At 40.5% G+C, this 25,540-nt stretch overlaps 1 protein-coding gene across 3 annotated transcripts in view; it reads left to right on the forward strand.

Moving 5' to 3' along the window:
* Positions 1–25,540, forward strand: part of EXOC6B (exocyst complex component 6B) — a 690,744-nt gene that overhangs the window by 657,210 nt on the left and 7,994 nt on the right. The window lies entirely within an intron of this gene.

The raw sequence follows: 25,540 nt of genomic DNA on the forward strand, positions 1-25,540 counted from the left end.
GGAGAGGGGGCAGTTCATTATATTTATTGAGTATCTGTTGTATCTGATATCGTGCTAGGAAATGGGTATCCAGCTATCCAGTATGAACAAAATATTATCGTCTGCTGCTCTTCCTTCTAAACTTTCCGTGGTGATCCCTACCATACTTCACATTGACGTGTTCATTTTATTTAGGATTAATGGAAAGTTAGCAATATGCCATCCACAAAAATGCATTTTGATTGACTTAAATATGTGGATCTGGCTCCTTAATTCATTGTAAACTCCTTGAAGGAAGAGATTGTATTTTCTCCTTTCTTGGTAGTCCGCATAACGTTTTGCATGACGGTAAATCAGAGAAAATACTCAATAAAGGTTGATTGAGTAGATGCCTAAAAAAACAGTATTTGGAGACAAACCAGGGGAGACTAGGGAGGAGCTGAGAGCAAGCAAAGGTTTAGGACCCAAAAGATCAGCACACCCTACACATGGCAGCTACAGATACCTACCAAAAGAAAGTCTTCCTGTTTATAATTCTTTTTTAAAAATTATGCTTGCAAAATCCATGTGTAGCAGAATCATTAGGTGCATGATATTTGAATGTGAAAAGCAACAACATAAAAATCTTATCACTGAGGACCAAATTTAAATACATTAATTTTAAGAAAGAGTCTGCCTTGATGATGGTCCTTGGTAAGTAAGAGTGTATTCAAATGTGCCTAGTTGTATTCTCAGCACCCTAACCTTGATTTTGACACTCACAGGATGAGTTACAACACTAATTCTCTGATGTGGCTGTAAGCCTTTACTTAAGCAAAAAATGCTATAATGATCAGAAATGAAACAGCTCAGTTTTTAAAGGAGCCATTTGTTTTTTTCTGCTATAAGCATAGGTCTGCACTGGGTCTTTGGCTGAAACACATCTAGTTTCTAATAGAATGAGATGCTCACACTTCCTATCAGCAGCGGAGGGTGCTAAGATAAAGAATTTTAGGAAGTCTGAGCTTTGCTTCTTCAGAAACCGGAAAACAAATTTTTTTTAAAGACAACGTCTGGATCTGTTGCCCAGGCTGGAGCACAGTGGCACAATCTTGGCTCACTGCAACCTCTGCTTCCCGGGCTTGAACCATCCCCCCACCTCAGCCTCAGAAACTTGAAAATTTAAGAAAGAAGATTTTATTGGAGCAGGATAGAAACAGCTAAGGAACTTTTATTTGTTCAGTCCTGGTAAAAGGTCCCAGTTGATGAAAGGAGAGACAACTAAGTAAGATTATATTTTGTTGTTGTTTTGTTTTGCTTTTTGAGACTGAGTTTCACTCTTGTTGCCCAGGCTGGGGTACAATGGTGTGATCGTGGCTCACCGCAACCTCCGCCTCCTGGGTTCAAGCAACTCTCCTGCCTCAGCCTTCCGAATAGCTGGGATTACAGACATACGCCACCATGCCAGGCTAAATATGTATTTTTAGTAGAGATGGGGTTTCTCCATGTTGGTCAGGCTGGTCTTGAACTCCCGACCTCAGGTGATCCACCCTTCTCAGCCTCCCAAAGTGCTGGGATTACAGGTGTGAGCCACCACACCTAGCGATATTAAATATTTCAAGCTACTTCTGTTAACAAGATTGTATCTGTAACTCCTTGCCTATGTATTCATTTGATAAAAGAGTTTCTAGAAAGTAGAGAAAAAAAGCTGTATTGTAAGGTTAAAATCCACAGAAAAGGAGTTTCTTAATACTTAGTGACATTGGAAGATTTCTAGTAAGAGAATACAAGAGAGCTCTTTAGATCTCGTGTTTGTGAGGTAAAGGGTGCAGGCACCCTGAGTTTCATTCTGAGGCAGAGGGCTGGATCTTAGGATCTAGAAAAGGGTTAAGATGAGACCTGATCTTAAAACAGAGCTACCATTCGACCCAGCAATCCCTTTACTGGGTATATATCTAAAGGAAAATAAATCATTCTACCAAAAAGGCGCATGCATTTGTTTGTTCATTGCCATGCTATTCACAATAGCAGTGACATGGAATCATCCTAGGTGCCCATCAGTAGTAGATTGGATAAAGAAAATGTGGTACATATACACCATGGAATACTTTGCAACCATAAAAAGGAATTAAATTATGCCCTTTGCAGCAACATGGATGCAGCTAGAGGCCATATCCTAAGCAAATTAATGCAGGAACAGAAAACCAAACACTGCATGTTCTCAATTATAAGTGGGAACTAAACATTGAGCTCACATGGACATAAACATGGGAACAATAGGCACTGCAGACTACTAGATGGGGAAGGGAGGGAGGGGAACATGGGTGAAAAAAACTACCTATTGGGTACTGTGCTCACTACCTGGGTGATGGGATCTGTACCCCAAACCTCAGCATCATGTAATATACCCATGTAACAAATCTGCACATATACCCCCTGCATCTAAAATAAAAATTGAAAAATTTTTTAAAAAGATGAGACCTGACATCCCTTTGGTTATTTCATAATCTGATCATCACTCACTTGTCCCAGTTGGAGAGTATAAATTTGCATAGCCAATAAGTTAGGTGGTGCTTGAACCGAAAAATGAGAATATATTTGAAAACATTTTGTGAACTACAAAGCACTTTCTAAGTGCAAGTTAGCACTCTCCTTCTAAGGTGTTCCAGGGGTTTTCAACTTGTTTTATTATTTTCATTACATTTATATGATTTAGCAGTGGAGCAAGGAAGCATGGTATTTTATGATAGAAAGGGATCATTGAGATGATAAACCTAAAGCTTTTTGTTTAGTCCCTCTAGTATTTTGACAAATGTTCATCTAATACTTCCATTCAAAAACACTCTGGTACCTGCTAATGGGAATGTAAATTGATACACTATTCTGGAAAGCAGTTTATGGATGGATATCAAAAGCTTTGACCTAGAATTCTGCTTCCAGGAATTTACCATTATCATCATCATCATCAATTATCACCATCATTGCTAACATTTGTTCAGCATTTACTCCATAAAAGGCACTGTCCTGAGTGCTTTTGGGTGAATTAACTCTTTAAATATGCATGCCTACCTAATTATGTATGTACTATTACCTTCATTATGTAAATAATGAGACTGGATTATAGAGGTTAGATGACTTGCCCACGGTCACAAAGCTGATGAGTTGCTATCTAGATCCAGAGTTGACACTTTTAACCACTGTGCCATATTGTAACTCACACTATTCCCTAAGGAAACACTTGAAGAAATGTGCAAAGATGTATATTCAAGAATTTTCATCAAGACATTCGGTAATATAAAAAAAGATTGGGGAAAAAACTCAAAATACCCATCAATAAGGGATTTGTTCAACTTAGTACGGTATATAGCTGTTAAAAATAGATTCTGTGGAGTCTTTAAAATTGGTTACATTTATCTATGTGTATTTACATGTAAAAGATGTCTATTCTGTATTAGTGGGAAAAATCTGCTTTTGACAGTATCTATAATTTGCTCTATTTTGGCGAGACAAAAAGTGTTAAAGGCTAAATACCAAATTGTTGACAGTCATTATCCCTAGGGAATGAAATTTATGGATGATGGTTTCCCATTATGCTTTTCTGAATTAAATAAGTTTTTTCTGAATTTTTTTTGCAAAAAGCATAAATTGTTTTTGATACAGAAATACACAATAAAACTACATTATCTTGGGAAAAAGTACTAAAGAAGTAGAACTTATTCTACTTTCACACATTCACACATTTCACTCATTCTGTTCCAGCACATTCCACTAATGAACAACTTTACTTATTATAAAGTGTATCCTTATTTAATACATCAAGAGCTTTTTGTTAGTCTCTGTGGAGTTTAGTCACAGTATGTTGAGGTCCCACTATGTGTCCCTTGCTCAAAAAGTTGATGTTCTATTCTGGGAGATATGAGCATAAAACACTTGGGTTTCTCTGTTTATCAACATCTAGTTTACTGACATAATCAACAGTTCAACTGTGAGGCACAAACAGTTGGAAGAATAGAAAAATATGTGATATAGTGCTTCCTGTGCACCATGAACAATAGGTACAAATGGAGTTCAGAGAAGGGATAAATCTAAGGAACTGATAGTAGTGTTCAAGAAGGTTTCCTAAAGGAGATGTGTACTTAAGCAGGGTCTTGAAGGATGGTAGGAAAAGGAGGAGGACACTTTATTCAGTCTGCCTGGCATGAACTTTGGTAGATTTCCTTAATTCTACGTTTCTAAGATTCTGCTCTCATATTTAAAGATGCATTGAATCAGATAGACCTGGTTTCAGATTCTGACTTCCTTGCTTACTAGCTGTGTGATTCTGAGCAGTTGCTTAAATTGTCCTGTGCCTCAATTACCTTATCTGTAAAATAGGCATGAGAAATAGTATCTTCCTCTTAGAATCACACTAATTGAGACTGTACCAATAATGCATTTAATATATACCTGGCCCATCTGGCTCACAACGAATGTACATTTTATTATCCTTTTTCCCCTGTGTTTCTACCCAATAGTCTTGTCTCTCACAGAACTCACACTGAGAGGCAGGAATCCATTCTCTTTCTTCTCCAAGTCCAGGCCGGAGTTTTGAACACAGGTTGCCCCTGGGGACCAGAGATTGACTTCAGAACTCCCACGCGGAGCTTCACTATCACCAATATTGCCCTGACACTGGCCATTTCACTTCCTGGCTCATCTCTGTGTGTCAGAGGCAATGCCTGAGAATTTCCATAGGCCCGTTTTTTGACTCCTGGCTGATTCTTAAAAGCAGCAAGAGCTAAGCCATCAGCCGCCTTCCTCATGTGGATGGACCCTGGACTTTGCTGCTTTTATGGGCAAGGCCTTGCCAACTATAGAAACAATGAGCCTCTTTAGCACCCCTGTCACTGCCATAGGGTAACCAGAGACAGAACGACTCCTTTCCAAAGGTGGCTTTGCTGGCCAGCGCCTATCACCTCAGTCTGGGCTTCCTGACCACTTTTTACAATTCTTTTGGATTAAATAGAGCACTCCCTGGCCTTTTCTGGTTATAGAGGTCTCATTGTTTCATGGTCAGCACAGGCCTTTTGCAGGCGTATCTTGGCTTTGGAATCCTAGAGGGTTTAACAAATTTTACTTCAGTGGAATATCCGTTTTTTTTTCTACTTTAAGCATAAAATAGTGAATCATAGAAACAAATGTTCTTAGGTCATCTGGTCAGTCTCCTGGGTACAGCTACAGGGTGTTTCCTTTAGAACATGGACTAGTCTTTATCCAGTCTCTGTTTAAATGTCCCAGATGTTGGGGCTTCCTCATCTCTCATAGCAGCTCAAAGAACAAACGAACTGTGTTTTCTCGCAGCCTTCTTTCTCCTGCCTGCTGCCCTGTCAGTTGCCTCATGCCCTCTCTCTTCCTCTCTCTCTCTCTGGCAAAAGTATTATTTCAGGGATACCCTTCATGAGAAGCTAGGAGCAAGGACCAGAGCAGGTTTGTCTTTCATCTGTGGACTTGCAGACTGTCTGGAAATGGGACCAGGAGCACCTCAGCTATTCCGTTGAGTTTTAGGCTTTTGCATTCTTCTAGAGCTTTAATTTCTCTCACATGACCAAATTTCTTTCCCCTTCTTTCTGGGACACCTATGCAATGTTTTCTCTTTTGTTCAGAGCTGTGAAAAGGAACTGTTTGTTTGACTGTGTGTTTCCCTTTTTTTGCCTCCCCCCACCCCAAACCCATTGCCCTCTTCCTCTCCCAAAGAAGAAGAGGAAAGCAAGGCACAATAATACTTTTGTAAATTTATGGCCACTCTGTAATGTTTAATCACAGCTACGTGACTGGGGGCTTCAGAGCAGGCGTACAAGTTCAGCGCAAGGTGAATCTTGTCTGAGATAATCTGAAAGTTCATTCAGAGGTGAGGGCAGCAGCCTTTTGCAGACGGCTGAGGTTAACAGGAGGTCACCTGCTTTTTTTTTTCTTCTGGTCTTCTCCCCTTTAATGTGTAAACAAAAAGAAAATGTAACTTCCAATGAACTTGGCATATGTTGTGCTCACGCTAATCTTGGCCTGGCCAACTGTAAACAGTCCAATATCCTGTGGCTGAGCCTTTCCACCCATTCCCTGCCTTTTGGAGAATATGAAGAAACACCAACAGAAGCAGAGACTAGAGCCTTGTGGAGCCAGACCCTGGGACTCCAGAGAACCTCAAGGAGCCAGAGGGCTGGGAGCTCAGGGAGAGCTCCTGTGATATGTTCAGGGCCTTGCCACAATGGTGGCCTTCTACGATACTTTCTCACAATCATCAGTCAGCACACATCTTTTTGAGATCCTTCTCTACTCCACCACACAGTGCTAAACACTAAGAAGAAAAAAAATGGACAAGCCTTCAAGCTGCTCACAGGCTGAAAGGGGAGAGTATCTATTATCTGACCTTAGAGATAGGAGGAAGGACAGGGACTTTGCTGGTATCCAGAGAAAGCAGAAGACAACATCAAGACAGAACTCCATTGGAAGTTCCTTCCCATTGTAGGGCTGTGCTGTAGTTTCCAGCCCATTTGCAGAAAGGCCTCCAGGCCAGAGAATTCCAGAAGCTTAGAGATGCAGTGTATAATACATTGAAGGTCCACAGCCTGAGCATTAACAACTTACAGAAGAGCAGTGGCCACTTGATGATTTCTTACCAACTCTTATTTGCCATAATCTCAGCATCTTGATGGTCCAGAGCCTCTGGGCCAGTACAGATATGCATAGGGGACGTACCTCTGTTGTACCTCAGCAGCTCTCTTGGGAATGTGGAAATACAATTTGTTGTCCAATATAGGGAGTAAGAATAATTGCTTAGTGAATTAAAGTATTAAATCTCGAACTAGCTTCTATAATCCCTTACTCATTTGAGGCTCATTCAGGGATTATAGACTGTTTACTCCTTTAGCCAATATAGGACCATTTTAGTTGTATGAGTTGAAATGGAAGTCTAATGGTACTGAGCAGCCAGAAAGACACAGCCTTTAGCTGTGAAATTCCCTTTGTAATGTGCTTAGTACCACTCTATGACCAGCAAATAGAAATTCCCTTGACTATTCTCAATGCTAAGTATATCACGCATACCATGGGCCCAGACATGTGTCAGGTAGAAGCACAGAAAAAAATCCTTGTCCTTAAAGAGCTTATAATCTCCCTGGGGAGGCAAGACAAAAGAAATAACTCATAATTTAAGATAGGCTATGATACTACCAATTGAAATATTGTGCCTGGGACTGATTGAAAAGGACTTCTTAAGGGTCTCTTAGAATGGGAAGGATTTAGATAGAACAAAGAGAAAAGAAGTCATTGTAAATTAGAGAACGGCAAGTGTGAAGGAGTGAAGGCAGGAATAAGTTTGCCATCTTCATTGTCATTATCATCATTATCACCAGTATTTGCTGAACATTTGTGCCAGGCACTATGCTGAATACTCTACCAAGGCAAATATTATTTTCATTTTAGAGAGAGGTTAGTAACTTGCCCAAAGGCACAAAAGTGAGAAACAATGAACGTCGTGAACTGGCCGGCTTCTAGGCAGAATGATCTGGATTTGCCTCACCACCACTCTTCAGTGTGAGTCTCAGGATTCCTAAACTCCTTACCCTCTGTCCCCGGCTCAGTGCTGTAAAATGTTTGTGCGATCCATAAAGGGGACAGGAGGTGGGAAAGTTTGGGGAATATTTAGCCGCTAAAGATATCTTCAAGTCAGGAATGTGACTTATCACCAGATGAGAAGGACTAGTCAAGGAGACTGGCTAAAACAAGATGATGGTGATTTTTCAATGTCACCTTGGTATCTACTTTGGAATGATTTTCTTGTAGACATGGGAGAGATCTCAGGTAAAAAGACAGGTTTTTTCTCCCGCAGCTTGCTCATGGTATAAACTGTGGGTGGTCCCCTCCAAATAATCACTGCTTATGATCTGGCCCTTGGTAAAGTCCTAGAGGGAACTCTGCTTCCACGGAACAAGCCACATGGATAAATGCTAATCTGGAGAATGTCTGTCTGTCCTAGGTTCACACGGAATATGGACATGATGGTTCTGGGGTTGGGAGAAGGGAATTGTAACTTGGATGAAAGCCAGGGGCTGCCATCTATATTACATTGAAGTAAAAGTCAGAACAGCTCCTGTTGTTTTAAAGTTCACAAAGGGCAGTTTTTAGTTGCTTTTTAAAAATCTCCTTGAATAATGATGATACCCTGTGGTAATGGTGTTGTTAACTGTAATAACAAGATGAAGTTTTCAAGTGCTTTCACTTACTGTATCTCCTTTCACATCCTTATTCAAGAAATTGGAGCAGGTTTTTAAAAATTCACCTGATTGAGAAACTGCCTCACAACAAGCCATATTATAGACCAGAAATGATAAATACGTAGCTCTAATGTTGGATCAAGGCTCCCATGCCATCAGAGACTAAGACCTTATTGCTCTAGCCACACAAGAAACTAGAAGATTAAGCTTGTCAATGCAGAATAAGGCAAGAAGTCTTTCCATCCTAGCATCTTTGAGAATGATACCAAGCTTTCCCATAACAAGGAGGTTTCTTTTTTCTCCTAATGTCTTCTTCCCATCCAATGCAAACACTGCTAGTGGGCACTTAGATGCATCTTGAAGAAATTCAGCAACTTATTGAAGTTCAAGAAAAATGTAAACTTGGACTCTCAATTCAATAACTTGCAACCTCACACAATAACTATGGAAGCAGAGCCTGTTCCTCTCTACCATCCCAGGTCAGCCTCATATACTTTTGAAAATCTTATAGAGACTTGCTGATCCATTCCCAAAGGCTTAGAAATGGGGATGTAACTCCATAACATTACAATTCAGAAAAGAAATAGTTTGTGTTTATCTTAATTCTGTTCAGGGTAGGCATAGTGATGTCAGCTTTACTGTGCTTTCTTTATTCCTCTGCATGTTCTCTTCGAAGGAGAGATGAATTTCCTTTCAGTTATCTCATTAAGAGTCCTGCCTGGACTAATCATCTGAGTTTTTTCTGCCACTTTCTGTGGGATCAAATGCAGGGACTATTTAAGCTGGTTCACTAAATGCCCTGCAATTTTTTTACATCATTTCACATATATAGTGATAAAGGATGATAACCCCTTCTCACCATACTCACCTAGCATGCTGCCTGCTCCCTGGGTACAAGCAACACCGCATTCTTCTATCATCTGGAAACACAATTGTACAAATTTCCATCATGAAAGAATTGATGAATACATTGTAGTATATTTAAGTGTACTTCTACGGTGGAAAATACTATTTGGCAGTTAAATAAACTAGATTTAGATGGATCAACCTGGATGGATCTTGAAAACATAAGATTGAATGAAATAAGCAAGTTGCAGAATATTATGTATAATGTCACATATGTATACATAGTATGTATATATAGATATAGATATAAACTAAAACACAGAACATTACCATATATTATTTATCTATTAAAAGCATAAAAACATGTAGCAGATACATAACAAAATCATGATAGCAGCCTTCATCAGGAAAGTGAAGGAATGGAGAGAAGGCAGGGGGATTTCACCTTTATTTATAATGTTTTATTTTTTAAAACAAAGGGAGGATCTGAAGTAAACTGGACAAATTATTAACATTTGTTCACTGGGGTAAGATGGATTTTATATTCTCTTTTATTTTTTTTTTTAATTAAAAATGAAACTCCCTTTCCTTCTCCTTCACCTCTCTAGGCACCTGACCTGTGTACTATTCTCAATGATTTTTGTTCTCCTCCAGCTGATTAAATTGCATCATATATTAGAAAAAAAAGTGGATTCAAATCAGGGGCCTGTATTCCAACCACAGCCCCATTCATGGTAACTTTGCCATAATGAATCTTTCCAGACCTCAGTTTCCTCCTCTGCAAGATGAAATAATAGTATAGTTCTCTACAATTCCTCACAGTCTATCATTTTATCAGTCCCATTTCTGCTAAATGCTAAGAACTACTCTCTATGCCATAGCTTCACTGGCCCGGCACAGTGGCTTGTGTCTGTAATCCCAGCACTTTGGAAGGCCAAGACAGTGGGAGAATGGGGATCACTTGAGGCCAAGAGTTTGAGACCAGCTTTGGCAATATAGCAAAACCCTGTCTCTACCAAATATATATATATATATATGTGTGTGTGTATATATATATGTGTATATATATGGGTGTGTGTGTGTATATATATATATTTTTTAAAGAAATTCATTAGATTTAGAATCTTAGAGCTGGAGGGATAGATATCTGGTCATCAGTAAACATGAATTTTAGAAGGAATCCTGAGTTGCAAGACTACTAGTGACAAATCCAGGGCTACAATGCTGGTTTTCTCTCTTCCATTCCGGAAGTCTAAAAATCTCTCAAGCCGGGTGCAGTGGCTCACGCTTGTAATCCCAGCACTTTGGGAGGCCAAGGCGAGCGGATCACCTGAGGTCAGGAGTTCAAGACCAACCTGACCAACATGGTGAAACCCCATTTCTACTACAAATACAAAAATTATCAGGGCGTGGTGGCACATGCTTGTAATCCCAGCTACTTGGGAGGCTGAGGCAGGAGAATCACTTGAACCTGGGAAGTGGAGGTTGCAGTGAGCCGAGATCGTGCCATTGCACTCCGGTCTAGGTGACAAGAGTGAAACTCTGTCTCAAAATAAAAATAAAAACCTCTCAAAAGCCGAAAGAATATGTCTGAAGCTACCAAAGGAAAGCAGGATGACTAAAGGTATATTTGCTAACCAAAAGACAAATAATATGGAACAAACTGAAAGGTCTGGGGTTTCAGGATGTTTTGAAAATGCCAGGCAGAATTCAGGCAAAAACTGTTTCATACAGGATGCTTAACCCCTTAGATGAGAATTCTGAGAAGTAATATTGTGACAATTTCTAGCATGAGGACAGAAAGGAGATTGTGATAGAAAAGGAAGGGTATTCATGGTGATGGGGAGTGGTGGTGGAGAGGAAGCTATTTGTCCTACTAAGATTTAAGTAATTCAAGACTTCACTGTTTCTTTGAGCATTAACTGTTCTTGGTCATTGGAACCTGCCACAGACCCTTAGCTAGCCTTACCCTCTGCCTATAAAAATTCACAGTGAGCAAAGACAAAGAGAAAAATTAAGATGTATCTCTTCACTTCCCCCAGCCTCCCAAATACAAGCACGTATTTCTGAATAGTCTTCAGCAAGTTTTGCTTCTTAGACTTGGCCAAGATTTTTAGCAAGCACTTACCTACTGGGCCTGCTTGTATGTATTGCCTTTGAGGATCTTGGAATTGAGTGTGGTGCTGAACTGTAAGGTAACCTTACCCTTTAAGTCAGCTGCCTAATAAAATCACCTTGAAAATCTAAATAGAATTTTCAATCTTCTGTGTTGAGTGGCTCAATATTACAGCCTAGTGGTTGTCAGAAATCACAGTGACTCACTAGCCAGCTCTGGTTGGGACTCTGTTCTTTAGTCTGATATTCACACTTGTAGCACCACTCTCTCTTCATGTGGTTCCCTTAGTGAATTCTGTTGCTTCCTGGAATCTCATTGAGTTTCTGCTCTGCTCTTCTTGGCGGTTCTTTCCAGCTTTAAACTTGTAGCCCATGAATAAAGGCTAGAAAAGCCAGGCAATGATTCAACCAGCCCTTGTCACATAGTCATAGTTGCCTCATACCAGGATTTAAGTATGGTCCCCACTTTGGACTTTCCTGGCCCAAGAACCCCAGATTTGTAGTAATCTGATTTCAGTGTTATTTCCTGTTAAATTGTGTAAGTACTGGCATAGCTTAAGCAAAAGACACATATGAAAGAACTCAAAGACGTGTTGGTTCATCTGCTTTTGTTTGGAATGAGAACAGTTATGGGGAACAGTGGAGACCTGAGCTCTTGGCATAGTAGAAGGATGTTAAAGAGACTTAACCTCAAATCTAGTAGCTTTGGACTTAAAAAGACTTAAATTCATGTCTAAGGCCTGCTATTTACTGCTTTCTTTGTACTTACTACTTACTTTGTACTTACTACTACTTTGCTATTTATTTACTTTCTTATTCACATCTAGAAAAATAATAACCTATCTCACAGCATTATGTAAAGGATCTAATAACATTATCTAAGTTAAACATATGTCACTTAGCCAACACTTGGTTCTCAATAAATATCTATAAATTTCTTTTTTCTCTGCCTTATAATTTTACTTGGCCTGATCTGAAAACTCTTTTTCAAACTGGACCCAGCTAGTAGAGAAAGGGGAAAAGGAGGAGGCAGCCTGCTCTGTGAGAGAGCAGGCCCTGAATGCTTTGTTGGTTTTCCTTGGAGGCAAGAGTTCTTTTGGGATCTGTTCTGAAGGCCATTGGTTTAGCTCATGTGAAAACATGGTGTTCTAAGCCTTGACAACACTGGCTTGAACCTGAAATATGTTTCTCTTCATTTTGGCCCTATTTCCTCTTTGTGGGACATATATGTCAACTCAGCTGGTGGATAAAAGTTAAGACTGATAATGACCCTAATTAATGTGGTATACCCTGCCAATGAGAGAAAGCTCTGGGAATGTGAGAGGCATGTAGATCATGGGGCAATATCCAACATTCTCCTCTTTGGTCTGCCTTGTGTCCTATCCAGCTTCAAAAACCCTATACAAAAGTTTCAGACTGATGGCCCAATGAGTGATCAGCATAATGTTTTTAAAACATCTAAATGTGAATGCCTTTAGGAGGATTATGTACTCTAGTTTTCCATAGCCCCCACTACTCACTATCATATTTCACCTGCCTGATTCATTCATTTGTATTGTGCGCCTGGTCTCTAAAGGCAACTGATTTTGAAAAACCTGCTTTGTGATCATGTTTTAGTCTTCCCTGTCTCCTCCAACATTCAGTTAGCCTTCAAATCCTTCAGTCGGAACTGAGACAGTGGCCATCCGTTCCTCTGTCACCCTGTTGTTGCCATCCCAATCCAGATCCTTATTGTCTCAGATCTTCCTGACTAGAAATTTTCTCCTCTAGTCCATCTTGTATGCTACTACCAAATTTATCCCACTAAATAAATTGCTACTGAAATGTTACCACTCCCCGTGGAATGTAGATTATTTTTAAGTCCTTAGACTGAGAGTCAGTACTCCAGTACTCTGCATAGTCTAACCCCACCTATTTCCTCTTCAGCCTCTTCACTGCTGTTCCTTTATATGCCCTCTGCTTTCATCCAACTAGCCCTTGACAGAGGCCCAAAAGGGAGTGGAGGAAAAGATCAGGCTTGGGAGTCAGATTGTCATGGGTCCAAGTCCTGACTCTGTCACTTACTGCATATGTTCCTTTTGGCCCATTCTTTTAACCTTTTTGGGATTTCTTTTATTTATCTATAAAATGGAGGTACCTGCCTCTTCTGCTGTTGATTTTCCTGGGGATTAAATGAAATGGATAAGTAAGATACCTAGCCCAATATGGCACATAATAGGTATTCAAGAAATGTCTATTTTCTTCCCTTGAATATATCTCAGCTACTTCTGTTTCTGCTCCTTTGCTTCCACTAGTCTCTTTGCTTGAAATTCCCTTCATTCTCTTCTGTTTATCTAAATCATGCCCAACTTTTTGGCAGACTGGAACTTAAAACATTTTGGGCCTGATTTTCCCTTGATCTGAATGCATATGGTACTCAATGCCTGGGGCCCTCCTTTGACCCTCAAGGATGGACAGCATGCTGGTGAACACTTTTTATCTATTTATTTGATCCCACTTATGTCCAAAGTAGACTTGAAGTGGCTCGTTAAATTTTTACATAAAAACTAATTAGTAAATAGAATTGAAAGGAGGAAAATAAATTTAATGAAAAAGGAAATAGCAAATATACCACCACTATGGGTCTGAAACTATAGTCTTCCTGGGAACTAGTGTTTACCTAACAAAATGTTTGGGAGGCAGAACCCTTCTGAAATTTGAAGTTTATGGATGGAAAACAAACGAACAAAAAGCATCCCTTGGTGGTCAAGAACCATAACTTATCTAATGCTTCTTTGCTGAATCTATTGATTAGTTTCAAAATTTGGCAATGAAATTCTGAGTTGCAATTTTATTCAGTCTCTAGCCTTCAAATTCAAGTGAACAAAATTGATTTTAAATGCATATCTAGTTGAGCTAAAGATCTTAAGAAGTTAATTTTTCTAGTGCTGAGTCTTTCTACCAGACTCAAGCATATTTCAAAGGCCATGGAGAGCCTAGCTTATTCTAAATTTACCCAGGGTGTAAGGACATTACCTGCTTTGCCATCCCTTAATGTTAGGTATTTTTTCTTCTGCCTATCATAGGATGCCTGGGTTGTAATTTGTAATAATGACTTATATAAGGCAAGATGTAATTTTCTACAACTATGTTTCTTAATTTATCCATTTATAAAAAAGAACTTGAATCATTTTCATTATGAATTTGCAGTAGTTTTCCCTGCAGGTTATTACCCAATGTCTCCAAAGTTTTTTGATTGAAAATCTACTGTTGGTAAAAGACATTTTAAGAGCTTCCCCCTAATATAGTTGTATGTATAAAAATTTACTAATAAATTATAATTAGACATTGAGTAGCTGCAAAAGGTTATTCCCATGTATAACTTTCTTCCCACTGCAGTTTAACAGACAGAACATTATCATTACCTTTGAAAGTCTGCTTGTACACACACACATACTAATATTAATAATTCAAAGCATAATATATACTTAGGTTAAGTTCATTTTTCATAATAATGAATACAAATAATATAAATAGCTTTTTTGATCATTTCAGATTTGGGGGACTGACTTATCAAATCTGATTAGCTTATTACTATTATTATTTTATAATGTGGCTGATAAAGAGCTTGTATTATGATTAGGAGATTTTTGAGCTCTGCCATTTTCTTGATATTTGCTTACGCTTACATTGTTAATATTATCTTCACTGTGTGGTCTCTTTGCAGGGATTCTTTTTAAGGCCTTTAGTCATTTTGTCCAGAGAGGAAGGGTTAACAACTCAATCATAGAGTCCCTAATTCGCCCACCCAGGAACCTTTAACAAGTCACACTATACTGAAAGAAAATAAACACTGGCCCATGGCTCCTACCTTCTTCTCCTACAACATCTGTGGCAGCAATTCCATTCAAAATTCACATCTGCCTGCTTCTACCACCCCAACAAGTGACAACTCAGTCAGCCCATGACTGGGGCCTGCCATCCTCCCCTTGAACATGTATGTGTACATGATTATTATCAGCCCGTGTGATAATAGGCTTTCCTTCTGCTCCCTGCAGCAGGACAGATGCTGTCATCAGTGAGAAATGGCCCTACAGGACAGTCTCTGACTCAAAGGAATGCTTGGTGTTGGCATTTTTATTTGGGAATCTTCCCGTAGGCACCAGCTGGTAACAACAGGAGAACCTGAAGCTTCCCTGTCTTTCTTTTTTTCTCTTTACCAAGAGAGAAAAGGTGAAAAGTTTAGACAGAAAACCTATAAACCCACATTTATGAGGCAAATAAATATTTCTCAGGGTGATGTTCCCTTTCAGAGGAAGCTGCTGATAGGCAATTGGTCACTGATAAAGAACTGAATGAAGCTTCTATCCACCTGGAGCTGGGCTGCAGGGAAAGCAGGGAGCTGCACAGCCACTCTTTGTGCCTTCCTCTACCTCTTTGTCTGCCCTCACTCCGCTAGGTAAAAGAAGAGGTCAGACGTAGGGCCAGGAACCAGCCTATTACTGGCCGTTGTTGCAAAGCTCAAGTATAAGCTTGACCCCCTTAATGTACAGAAATCAGAAAAACTTGGAACCTCTCCCTACCACAGTTCCATAGCCTATGGAAAATCCAAAGGCCCCCTCCAGATTTCTGTGAATCCGTAGACACCTCCAGTCTTCTTGCTTCCTGCACTCCCAGTTCCATAGTGCAGTTGTGCAGCTTTCTAGGTGTGAAACAGCTTCTGCTCTGAGTTTCACACAAACACATAAACACATACACACACACACAGAAAGAGAGAGAGAGAAATCGTTCACCCAGCAATTGGGAGCAGAGTGGATTTGTCTAAAGACCAGGATTGAGGCGTTGGGTTTGTAAAGAAGATTGATTGTGTCATGAGCTGCACAGCAAACAGTTTTGAAAAGTCACTTATTAGATTCCCTCTCCAAAGTTGTCTGGAACCACAATACCATGAAGAATTTTCTTCTTATCCCTTCTCACACGTTAGTTAAATCTCCTGTCTTCACATTCTGCCTCTCAAGAACCAGAATACCAAATTGCTTCTACCTTCTCTACTAGATGTCTTGGCACCTTGGGAGTCTCACCAAGCAGGGTATTTCCCCCAAACATGTTTTTCTCCCGTGAAATAATTTTTACGCCAGTTGTTAGGATGATGAATTTTATGCCATCTCATTACAATGGGAAGGGTCTCCCTAAAGACATTTTTTTCTTCTTTCTTTACTAGGTATTAAATGTCTTACATCTGAGAGAATTTCAGAGCACACTGCCCTCCCTGCCTTGGATCTACAGGCAAACTTTTTCTACAAAAGACTGGATGGTGGATATTTTAAGCTTCCCATGTCATATGGTTTCTGTCACAACTACTTACCTCAGTTATTATAGCATAAAAGCAGCATAGATGATTATGTAAATCAATGAACATGGCTATGTTTCAACAAAACTTTATTTACAACAAGTAGTGACTATAGTTTTCCATCTTCTAATCTAGAAAAAAGCAGGTAGCAGCAGTGATGAGAATAAGCAGAGAAGTCTCTAGGCTAAAATCTATCTCCTTAGCTTAGTATATGAGGCCTCATTTGTCTTGGTTATTCCCAAAGCACTCCTGAGAGATCTAGCCATGTCAGATTCCTTGCTTGACACCTCCACCCCACCCTTCAGTCACCACCGACCTGGCTCAGGCTTAGATGCCCTGCTTTTGAACTTTCTTTATAACCTGTTAGAGTACCTGTTAGGGTATTCACATCATTCTGTATCAATTTATTTACCAGACTGATTTCCTCAAGACTGGAGATAACATCTTAACATCATTTCATATGCAGCATCTAGAAAAGTGACTGAGACATTGTTGGTACTCAATTTATGTTTGTTGAAATAAGCCCTGCTTTCCATTTTCTACATTTGCCCAGATTTCTGTGTCAGGAAGTGCTCCTGAGGAGACTCAGGATGCCCTTCTTTGAATCACAGAGGCCTAGCACCAGAGACAAGGAGTTGGAGGAAATCTTGGGCAATAAACACAAATGGGTCATTGGTCAATTCTGTGCTTTTTAGTAGACTTTACAATTGTTCTCTTAATCTGCTCTCAGCTGCTGATAGAAGCTATTATGATTCCACATCTGAACCAGAGAAACAGATTTGGTGTCATGCTTGGGGTCACACTATCAGTCAGAGGACCCTCAGCCTCGGGGCTCTTTTGCTGTGCTCTACTGCCTCCAAAAAAAAAGGCAGATGTGGATCAGTGATTATGAAAATAATTTATAATGATGTAATTAGTTTCATTCTGTCAGAGACAGGGAGTGGGCAAATGAAGCTTCTCCGGGGTTAGTGTTCTGTATGTTAGTGAAAGTGGGCTGCACTTTATACAGCAGCCATGTTCTGAAGAGGTAGAACTTTTAGAATTTTTTTTGGATTATATGTTAAGTGTCCCAGAAAAGCATGTTATTTGAAACCATTTTGTAGTCTATCTTGTTTAACATGAAGAATTCTTCTGGAATGTATATCAAGTGCAAATTCAGGTTTTCCTGCATCAAATTTACTTCAAGGACACACCTGCTTTGGGAGTGCAGTTCTCTACAGGACTCAGCGTTCCTGTTCAAGCGAAAACATGTAAAAAAAATCACCCCTGAGGAAGAGGGGTGTGGCCACTGTCAGTGTGTCTTAGCATCTGTGTCTGTCTGCATGCCTACCTTAGCTCATACTATGCTTTGCTCCCCATGGAATCCTTGCAGGTTTTCTGGAAAGAGGAGGCTTTCTCTAACATGAGGTAGGCCCCATGTTGCCTACTAAGACCCAACCCACATGTCACCAAACATCTGCTGTGTTTCCAGTCACTAATCATAGGTGTCTTCCATTGGAACCTTAAATTCACATGTCTGGGACTGGATTCCCACTCACCTGTCATAGGTATCATCTCTCCTGTTTGATGCTTTCTTCTTCCTTATACAACTTTTCTTCTAGTGCTGGGCAAGAGCAGCCTAGGTTTGGTCCATTTGGAATGTTTGATATGAGAAGCACAAAGTATAAGTCTCTCCCACCATCTAGCCAATATCGTTGCTACAAAATGTTAGCTGACCTATTTAATTCCATTTTCCATGTCTTTGCTGACTACCTGCTGAGAATCTAGCCCATATAATAGTCTGCTGTTGAGGAGTCAGAAGGAGAAAACATAATCCCCATCCTTGGGGAGCTCCTGTCTACATGGGAGATGAGGCTTATATGCCAAGAATTGGCAGTGAAGTTAGGGTACATCCAACAATTCTCTTCACTCATGAATAGACATGATATGAATTGGTTTGGTAACAGACAGTCCAGGAGGAGAAACAAGCAGGCCGTTCTCCACCAGCCTCCGCATTTCTATTTTCTGAGTTTTTTTTGGGTAATCCTTTCTGCCAAAGAAAACTCAAGTACCCCCAGGGTGGTTTGCTTGTATATTGCCTGTAATTTTTACTTGATGATTTCTTTCTAGTCCTTTAGCCATGAGCAGCTCATCCATCTGAATTATTTCTAGACTTGCTGCCAGAGACATGTATATTTGTGTACACTAACAAAGATCAACCGAGTCCTGCTTTATCCTAATAATAATCACATTCCTAAGGTCCTTCTTGGAACTTTGCATTTGTTCTACTATTATAATGCTGCCTATTCTCTGTCCAGTTAACTCACTGTATGGCCGTGGACTAGTTTTCACTTTGACTTGTTTGGATTTTTCTAGTCTTTCCCAGCTACTGTTGTAAAAAAGAAAGTCTGTTCAGAAATTTGGCATAGTCTCAGATGAGTATCTAACTCAGACAGAATCAATCAGGATTAAAAAATCAAAACAAAACAACAACAACAACAACAACAAAAAACCAGCTGTGGCATCTTGGGGGGTGTGAGCCAACAAACCATCTCCACCACTTGTCTACTTTGTGATTTTTAGCAAGTTGCTTATGCTTTCTAGTTCTTGGTCCTCTCCACTCTCCCCACCCTCCATGAAATCAAAATTATAATTTGAGTCTTACTAAGCCCAGGGAATTTTCTAAAAAAACAAGGAAATATACCAGAGGGAGCTTTAGAACTTTGCCAAAGCCCTAGTTAAGAGTCACACAGATAAAAGTTATATAGGAAGAAAAAAAAGTATCCTATCATAGTGGCCTGTTTAATATATAACCTGATTAAAAATGTCTCCCCTTGTCATATCCTTTTCCACTTACATGCATTTTTGTATAATAACCAGTAATCACATAATTTACCATTTTAATTAACCTATATAGCTTATAAAGTATTACATCAACTACTACACTAGTTTAGTTCCCCTGTTCTATTAAATACCACAAATAGATAACTCTGTGTTTGAAATCAAAGCATCGTTAATGATGGGTTGAGTTTGCATTTGATTGAATTAGCCTTAACATTTATCAGAATTTCCTACTCTAAAAATCTAGCACTCTCCTGTTCTACCAAGTTAACATGAAATGCTCCAAAATGTAATGTCTGGTCTGTCCCTTGAAAATGACTTTGCTTACCTAGTTTACAAAAACAGCATTTTCATGAATAAATCAAGAATATAATCATTAATGAGGAATGAGCTTCTAGGGAGTGAGTTCTGAGATATGCCATTACATGACAAAACAAAGTGTAAAAGAGTAGCTATGATATGCTACCCTTCAAGAGAGAAAGAGGAAGATATAAGAAAATATATGTGTGTCTGCTCATTGGCGTAAAATAAATAAAAGAAGGACAAACCAGAAACTAGATTGGTTATCTACAGGAATGGATAGGAAAGATATAGAAGAAAGTGGGGAGAATGGGAACAGGCTGGAATGAGGAGGGAGTAATACTTCTCTGAGAACACTTTTTTATATTGCTGTTACTCTCAGAACTATAGTATTGTTTCACATACCCCAAAATTAATAATGAAAATCAACTGGAATGTGGGGGAATCAAAGGTGGAGCACAAGCAGTGAAAAATGAACATAGCTGAATTATAAAAGAAAAACACAACCATATTGAAAGTAATGACAAAGAAAATAACTAACCTAAGTAACTTTAGAAATCAGTATTTTCTGGGGCAGGAGGATCACTGGAGCCCAGGAGTTCCAGACCAGCCTGGGCAACATAGCAAGACCTCATCTCTACAAAAATAAATATTTAAAAGTTAGCCTGGGCATAGTGGTGTGTGCCTGTAGTCCTAGCTACTCAGAGAGGTGAAGGTGGGAGGATTACTTGAGCTCAGGAGTTCTAGGCTGCAGTAAGCTATGATTGCACCACTGCACTCCAGCCTGGGCAACAGAGCAAGAACTATTCTCTTAGGAAAAAAGAAGGAAGGAAGGAAGGAAGGAAGGAAGGAAGGAAGGAAGGAAGGAAGGAAGGAAGGAAGGAAGGGGAGAAGGAGGGAAGGAGAGAAGGAGGGAAGGAGGGAAGGAGGGAAGGAGGGAGGGAGGGAGGAAGGGGAGAGGAAAAGGAAGGAAGGAAAAGAAGAAAAAGAAAGAGAGAAGGAAGGAAGGAAAAGAAAGAAAGAAAGAAAGAGGGAAAGAAAGAAAAAGAAACAGAAAGAAAGAGAAAGAAGAAAGAAAGAGAAAGAAGAAAAAGAGAGAAAGAAAGAAAGAGAGAGAAAGAAAGAGAGAAAGAAAGAAAAAGAAAGAAAGAAAGAGAAAGAGAGAGAGGGAAAAGAAAAGACGGGAAGGAAGGAAGAAAGGAAGGGAGGGGAGGGGAAGGGCACAGTGGTGAGTTTGTGCTAATAACAAATAGATGGATAAATTAATAGTGGGGAAGAGAGAGTACTTGCTTACAGTAGAATGAGTGACAACTCATAAATGTGCAAGGAAGGATGGTGTTGAGATAATCAGCAGTTTTGAAGCTATCATAGTAAACATTGGGTTAGGCAAGAATCCTCACTGGATAACAGTGTATTTGAATGTCTTAAATCTTCACAGTTCCAAAGGAAAACGTAATAACTAGATGTTGGGAGAAATCAGACAACATCTTAATCAGGTGATCAAAATTAATATCATCAATGAGGGAAAAATGAGCATCGTATGCCTCCAGAGGTGATACCCTGAGGAGGACATAGCATCACTTACGTAGTATTCTGCTGAAGAATTCGTGTCTTGAATCTTATAAGAAGCCACTAGACAAAACCAAACTGGGAAAAAATGGAGGCAGGGGAACTATATTCTTCAAAAATGTCAATATCATATAAGAAAAAGAAAGGTTGTATAAATATTCCAGATTAAAGGAAACTAAAGAGACATGACAACTAAACGTAATACTCAGTCCTAAAATTATATCATGTAGTAGAACAAAAATAAAAGAGGCTATAAAGGATATTACTGGGTCAACTTACAAAATTTAATATGGATCATATCAACATTAAACTGAAGTTGAAAATTATTCTGTGATTATATAAGAAAATATTCCTAATCCTTAGGAACACTGAAGTATTTGAGAATAAAGTCCCAGTTTACTTTGAAGCAACTCAAGAAAAGAAATAACATATGTGTGCATGCATGGGTGTATGTATATGAAGAGAAAGAATTCAAGTGCTGGAGCACATGGGGTAGAATATTGACAGTGGATGGATCTGGATGGAAGCAATATGTTGCTCTTTATACTATGCTTATTCTTTCAACTTTCTGATAAATTTGAAATATTTCCAAATGAAAGATATAAAAATAAAAAAGAAACATTAGTGGTCACTAGTGATGATCACTAGTGTGGTCATTAGTGATAATTGAGTGTTCTTGCAGGAGAATTTATAGCAATCTAACAAGGTTGTTGTACGTGGAGAATCGGCTGGGAGGGTCTGATTGACCTTGAAAGTCAGTCTGGAAATCAAAGTACTAAATGGATAAATAGGCCTGCTGGTTTTCTTGGCTGTTCATTCTAACACTGTTCTGTGGAATCCAGTAGAAGTGTGCCTCCAAGCAGCTCACTTAGTTAAGTACCCTCACTCTCTGTCCATCTGTCTCAGAGAAGGCCATAAGACCTAGCTTGAGGCCACCCTAAAAGACTGTGGGAAGCAACATGACCCAGAGTGTGATCTATAGGCTCATGGTGGTTGAACTTAATAGACTTACGTAGCTTCCATGACTGTAGTGGAATAAATTAGATAGATTGTCATTCCAGAGCTCTTAGGCTCACCATTGGCATTGACTTTGGCAGGAAGACAAAAATGGAAATCCTTATGATGGTAGTGGCTGCCCTAAATGGCCCACCACTGCCATCATGCTGGCTGCAGCAGGGAGGCAAGACTGGGGCTGCATGCTCCATGGAGCTGGTGGGAGCCAGGGAGCAGGCAGGAGCCCTACCCTCCTGGGCACAACTGCAGCCACCCAAACCATGGCTGTGGACCCAGGCGTCCCTGCACTCTTGGGGGCCTGGGAAGGCCCCTCCCTGCTCTTGTAGGCTTTTAAGTGCCTGCTCCCACTGCATGGCTTCTCCCTGTTGTCAGTGCTGCTCCAGTCTTGGAGCAAAGTTGGGGCTGACCTCAGGTGCCATGAATGGGAGCAGAAAGCAGACAGGTTCCTGGGCAGAAGGGGGCAGGTCCCCAGTGAGGCCTGACTTTCAGGCCACAGAAGGCCTGAAGGCTGGTGGCCAAGCTGCCAGTCCTGCGGACCAGAGTAGGGACTTGGCTGCCCGTGGACCAGATGGCATGCACTTCCTCCCCTCTGAGGCCCAGAAAAGCCCTGAGCTCAGCCAGAACAGAGGAGAGGACAGAGAGACAGCAGAACGAACAGCTGCAGAGAGGAGCCACTCTCTCTGCTGATAGCTGAACACTTATCAAGACGACCTGCCTGCAGAGAGGAGCAACCCTTTCTGCTAGAAGCTGAATACTTGCTGGGACACCCTGGCTTCTGAGAGGAGCTTCCCACTGTGGGTCATCTCTGAGCTGTTCTATTGCTCAATTAATCTCTTCATTTTGCTCACCTTCCACCTGTGTGTGTACCTCATTCTTCCTGGTTGCAGGACAAGAACTTGAGACCTACTGAATGGTGAGGCTAAAAGAGCTGGGGTAACACAAACAGGGCGGAAACATACCCCCTGCTCGCCACATTGTGGGTGAAGAGAAGGAGAGAAGAGCTGCAGCTCTTTGTAGAGCCCAGACATGGGAGCTCCCTGAGCCAGAGCTGTGACTCCCTCTTTGGGGCCCTGTGGTTCTTGGCATCTCCAAGCTTCTGGGTGCTGCCACATTCCCCGGTGCCATCCAGGAAAGCTGCTTGCAGTGCACCTGGTCCAGCTGCATTCGCATAGAGAATTGGTGTCCATGCTGGCACCTGGAGCTGCCCACCCCATGGCAGCACCCAGCGCGTCTGACTGTGCAGTGACTGGACCCCACACTTACTCACACACACCCCTCGCTGCTCCACACCTGACTCCAGTGTCCCTGGCAGGCATGAGCTCAGCCTGCCAGGCCAAGTGGGTGTAACAAACCCAGTGGGCCAGAGCAAAACTCAAGGCAAAAGTGCCACCAGCCACCGGTTTCCGGCCAGAAAAGCGACACCCCAAAGATCCCATAACTTAGAGCTAAGCCATGAACTTCTCTCCACTGTCCACTAGTGACTTCCCATGTGTCATTAACCAGAAATACATGGTAGTATTAGCAATAAATCAGAAGTACTAATACATTAATTCCAGCACAGAAATTAGGAATTCATTTGAAAAGAAGGTAATACATGCATGTATATGTCCATGTATGCTGAAAAAGTAGTATCTAAAATAGCTTTAAGAAATGATTTTCCAGTTTTTCCAATTAGACTTTTTTGATATTCATTCACTTTTCTTATCAGCTCCTTAATAGACAAATAGTAAAAGGCTTCCTAGGTTTTGTTTTGTTTTTTAATTTGTGAAAAAAATTTTAATTGAAAAAAATGCTATATTTTTTCATAGTTCTTTCCCTAGGAGTTGCGGGAAAACATAGTGAAATGTGTAAAGCATAGTACTGGAAGAACTTTAGAACAAGGGGTACTCTCAGTGTCTGTCGTGGAAGCAAGTAAAGAGGAGCTGTCTTGAGTGGTCTTTGAAGACCATAGGCCAGAAATACTGACGCTAGAGTAGAAAGTCAGGAGAAATTCTCTTCTAAAGGAGAACTCTCTGAGGCCTTGGGTCAGCAGAAAGAAGTGGTAGAAGCCTTTTAACTTGCCAGTGAAAATAGGCATGACCTGAAAATGGCCTGAGGGGCCGTTTGGGACCATCCTGGCCCAGACCAAGCAGCGTGCCTGTCTCTCCCCGACTGCTTCTCTCATCTCTAAAATCCCTTTCTTGGCTGAGGGTGTAAGGGCTTTTCTCAGTTTTAGGTTTGGGACTTCAGCCATTTCCCATCCTGCTTCAGGAAGTTCATAACTGCTATTCTAAGAGACTGGATGAAGTGGAGACTTGGCCAAATAGGGCAAGGCCCATACTGCCTGTTTGCCCAGCTGCAGAGTGAAGACAGATATGGAGGAAGGTGTGCCTAGAGCCCAGGTTCTGGCATTGGATATGACTGCACTCTCAGCCTCTCTGCCTTTGTTCTGCACAGGCAGCCATCTACTTGTCCTCATCAGCAGTTACCTATCTCCTGGAAAGGGAGAAATGGAGAATGTCTTGAGTCAAAAGTACTGTGAGGGTTCTCCCTCTATGCAGTGATGTGAGTCTGGGACTGTGCCCCTTCTAGAAGCTTTTGTTTGTTTGTTTTACTTAGTTACAATTTTTGAATATTTGTTAGTGTGATGTCTGAGGCTAAAACTGGCTGGGAAGGAAAGCCTTTGACAAAAGTTTAGCTTCTTTCAGTCAAAATCTCCCCCAGTGTCAGAACTCAGCTCACCCTCAGAAAGCTCTCATTGTCTTTTCACACATCTAGCTCTTGGCACTTCTCTTTAACACTGATAACCCAATTCTAGACTCTGTGTCCTCAATCATGGGCTAATCTACTATGGCCCAGATTTCATCTTCTCAGCCTGTGTCTGCATAGGCATAACACATATTGCCTCTTAGAAATGCTACATGATCCATTTACACCTTGGTTCAGTGTTTCTGTGTTGTCTGTGTGTCCTATTTGTATATAGGCATGTATATATGTCTGTATTACCTAAGTCAGTGCAGCAAGTCAAAAAACTGATACTTGAGCCCAGACCTTTTAACCTTGAAGTTCAAACAATTGCATATGTGGCACTGGACTACATCCACCTTTATCTGTTCTTTGTTAAATACTGAGAATGGTTCTTGGCATGTGGAAGGCATTTGATAAGTATTTATTAAATGAGTAAGTGAATGATTATTATGATATTATTATCATATTTGATTCAGTCTAGTGTTAGTTTCTTTACAGGGTTGCCTCTGAGAGCTAACTGCTGGCATATAGTCTTAGCAACATTTCCATACTGCTTATGGCAGAGATAAGTCTGCCATCTAATGTTTACTCATTTATTTTCTTGCTTGAAAGA

The sequence above is a fragment of the Macaca thibetana genome, chromosome 13 (assembly GCF_024542745.1).
Source record: "Macaca thibetana thibetana isolate TM-01 chromosome 13, ASM2454274v1, whole genome shotgun sequence".
Lineage (NCBI taxonomy): Eukaryota > Metazoa > Chordata > Mammalia > Primates > Cercopithecidae > Macaca > Macaca thibetana.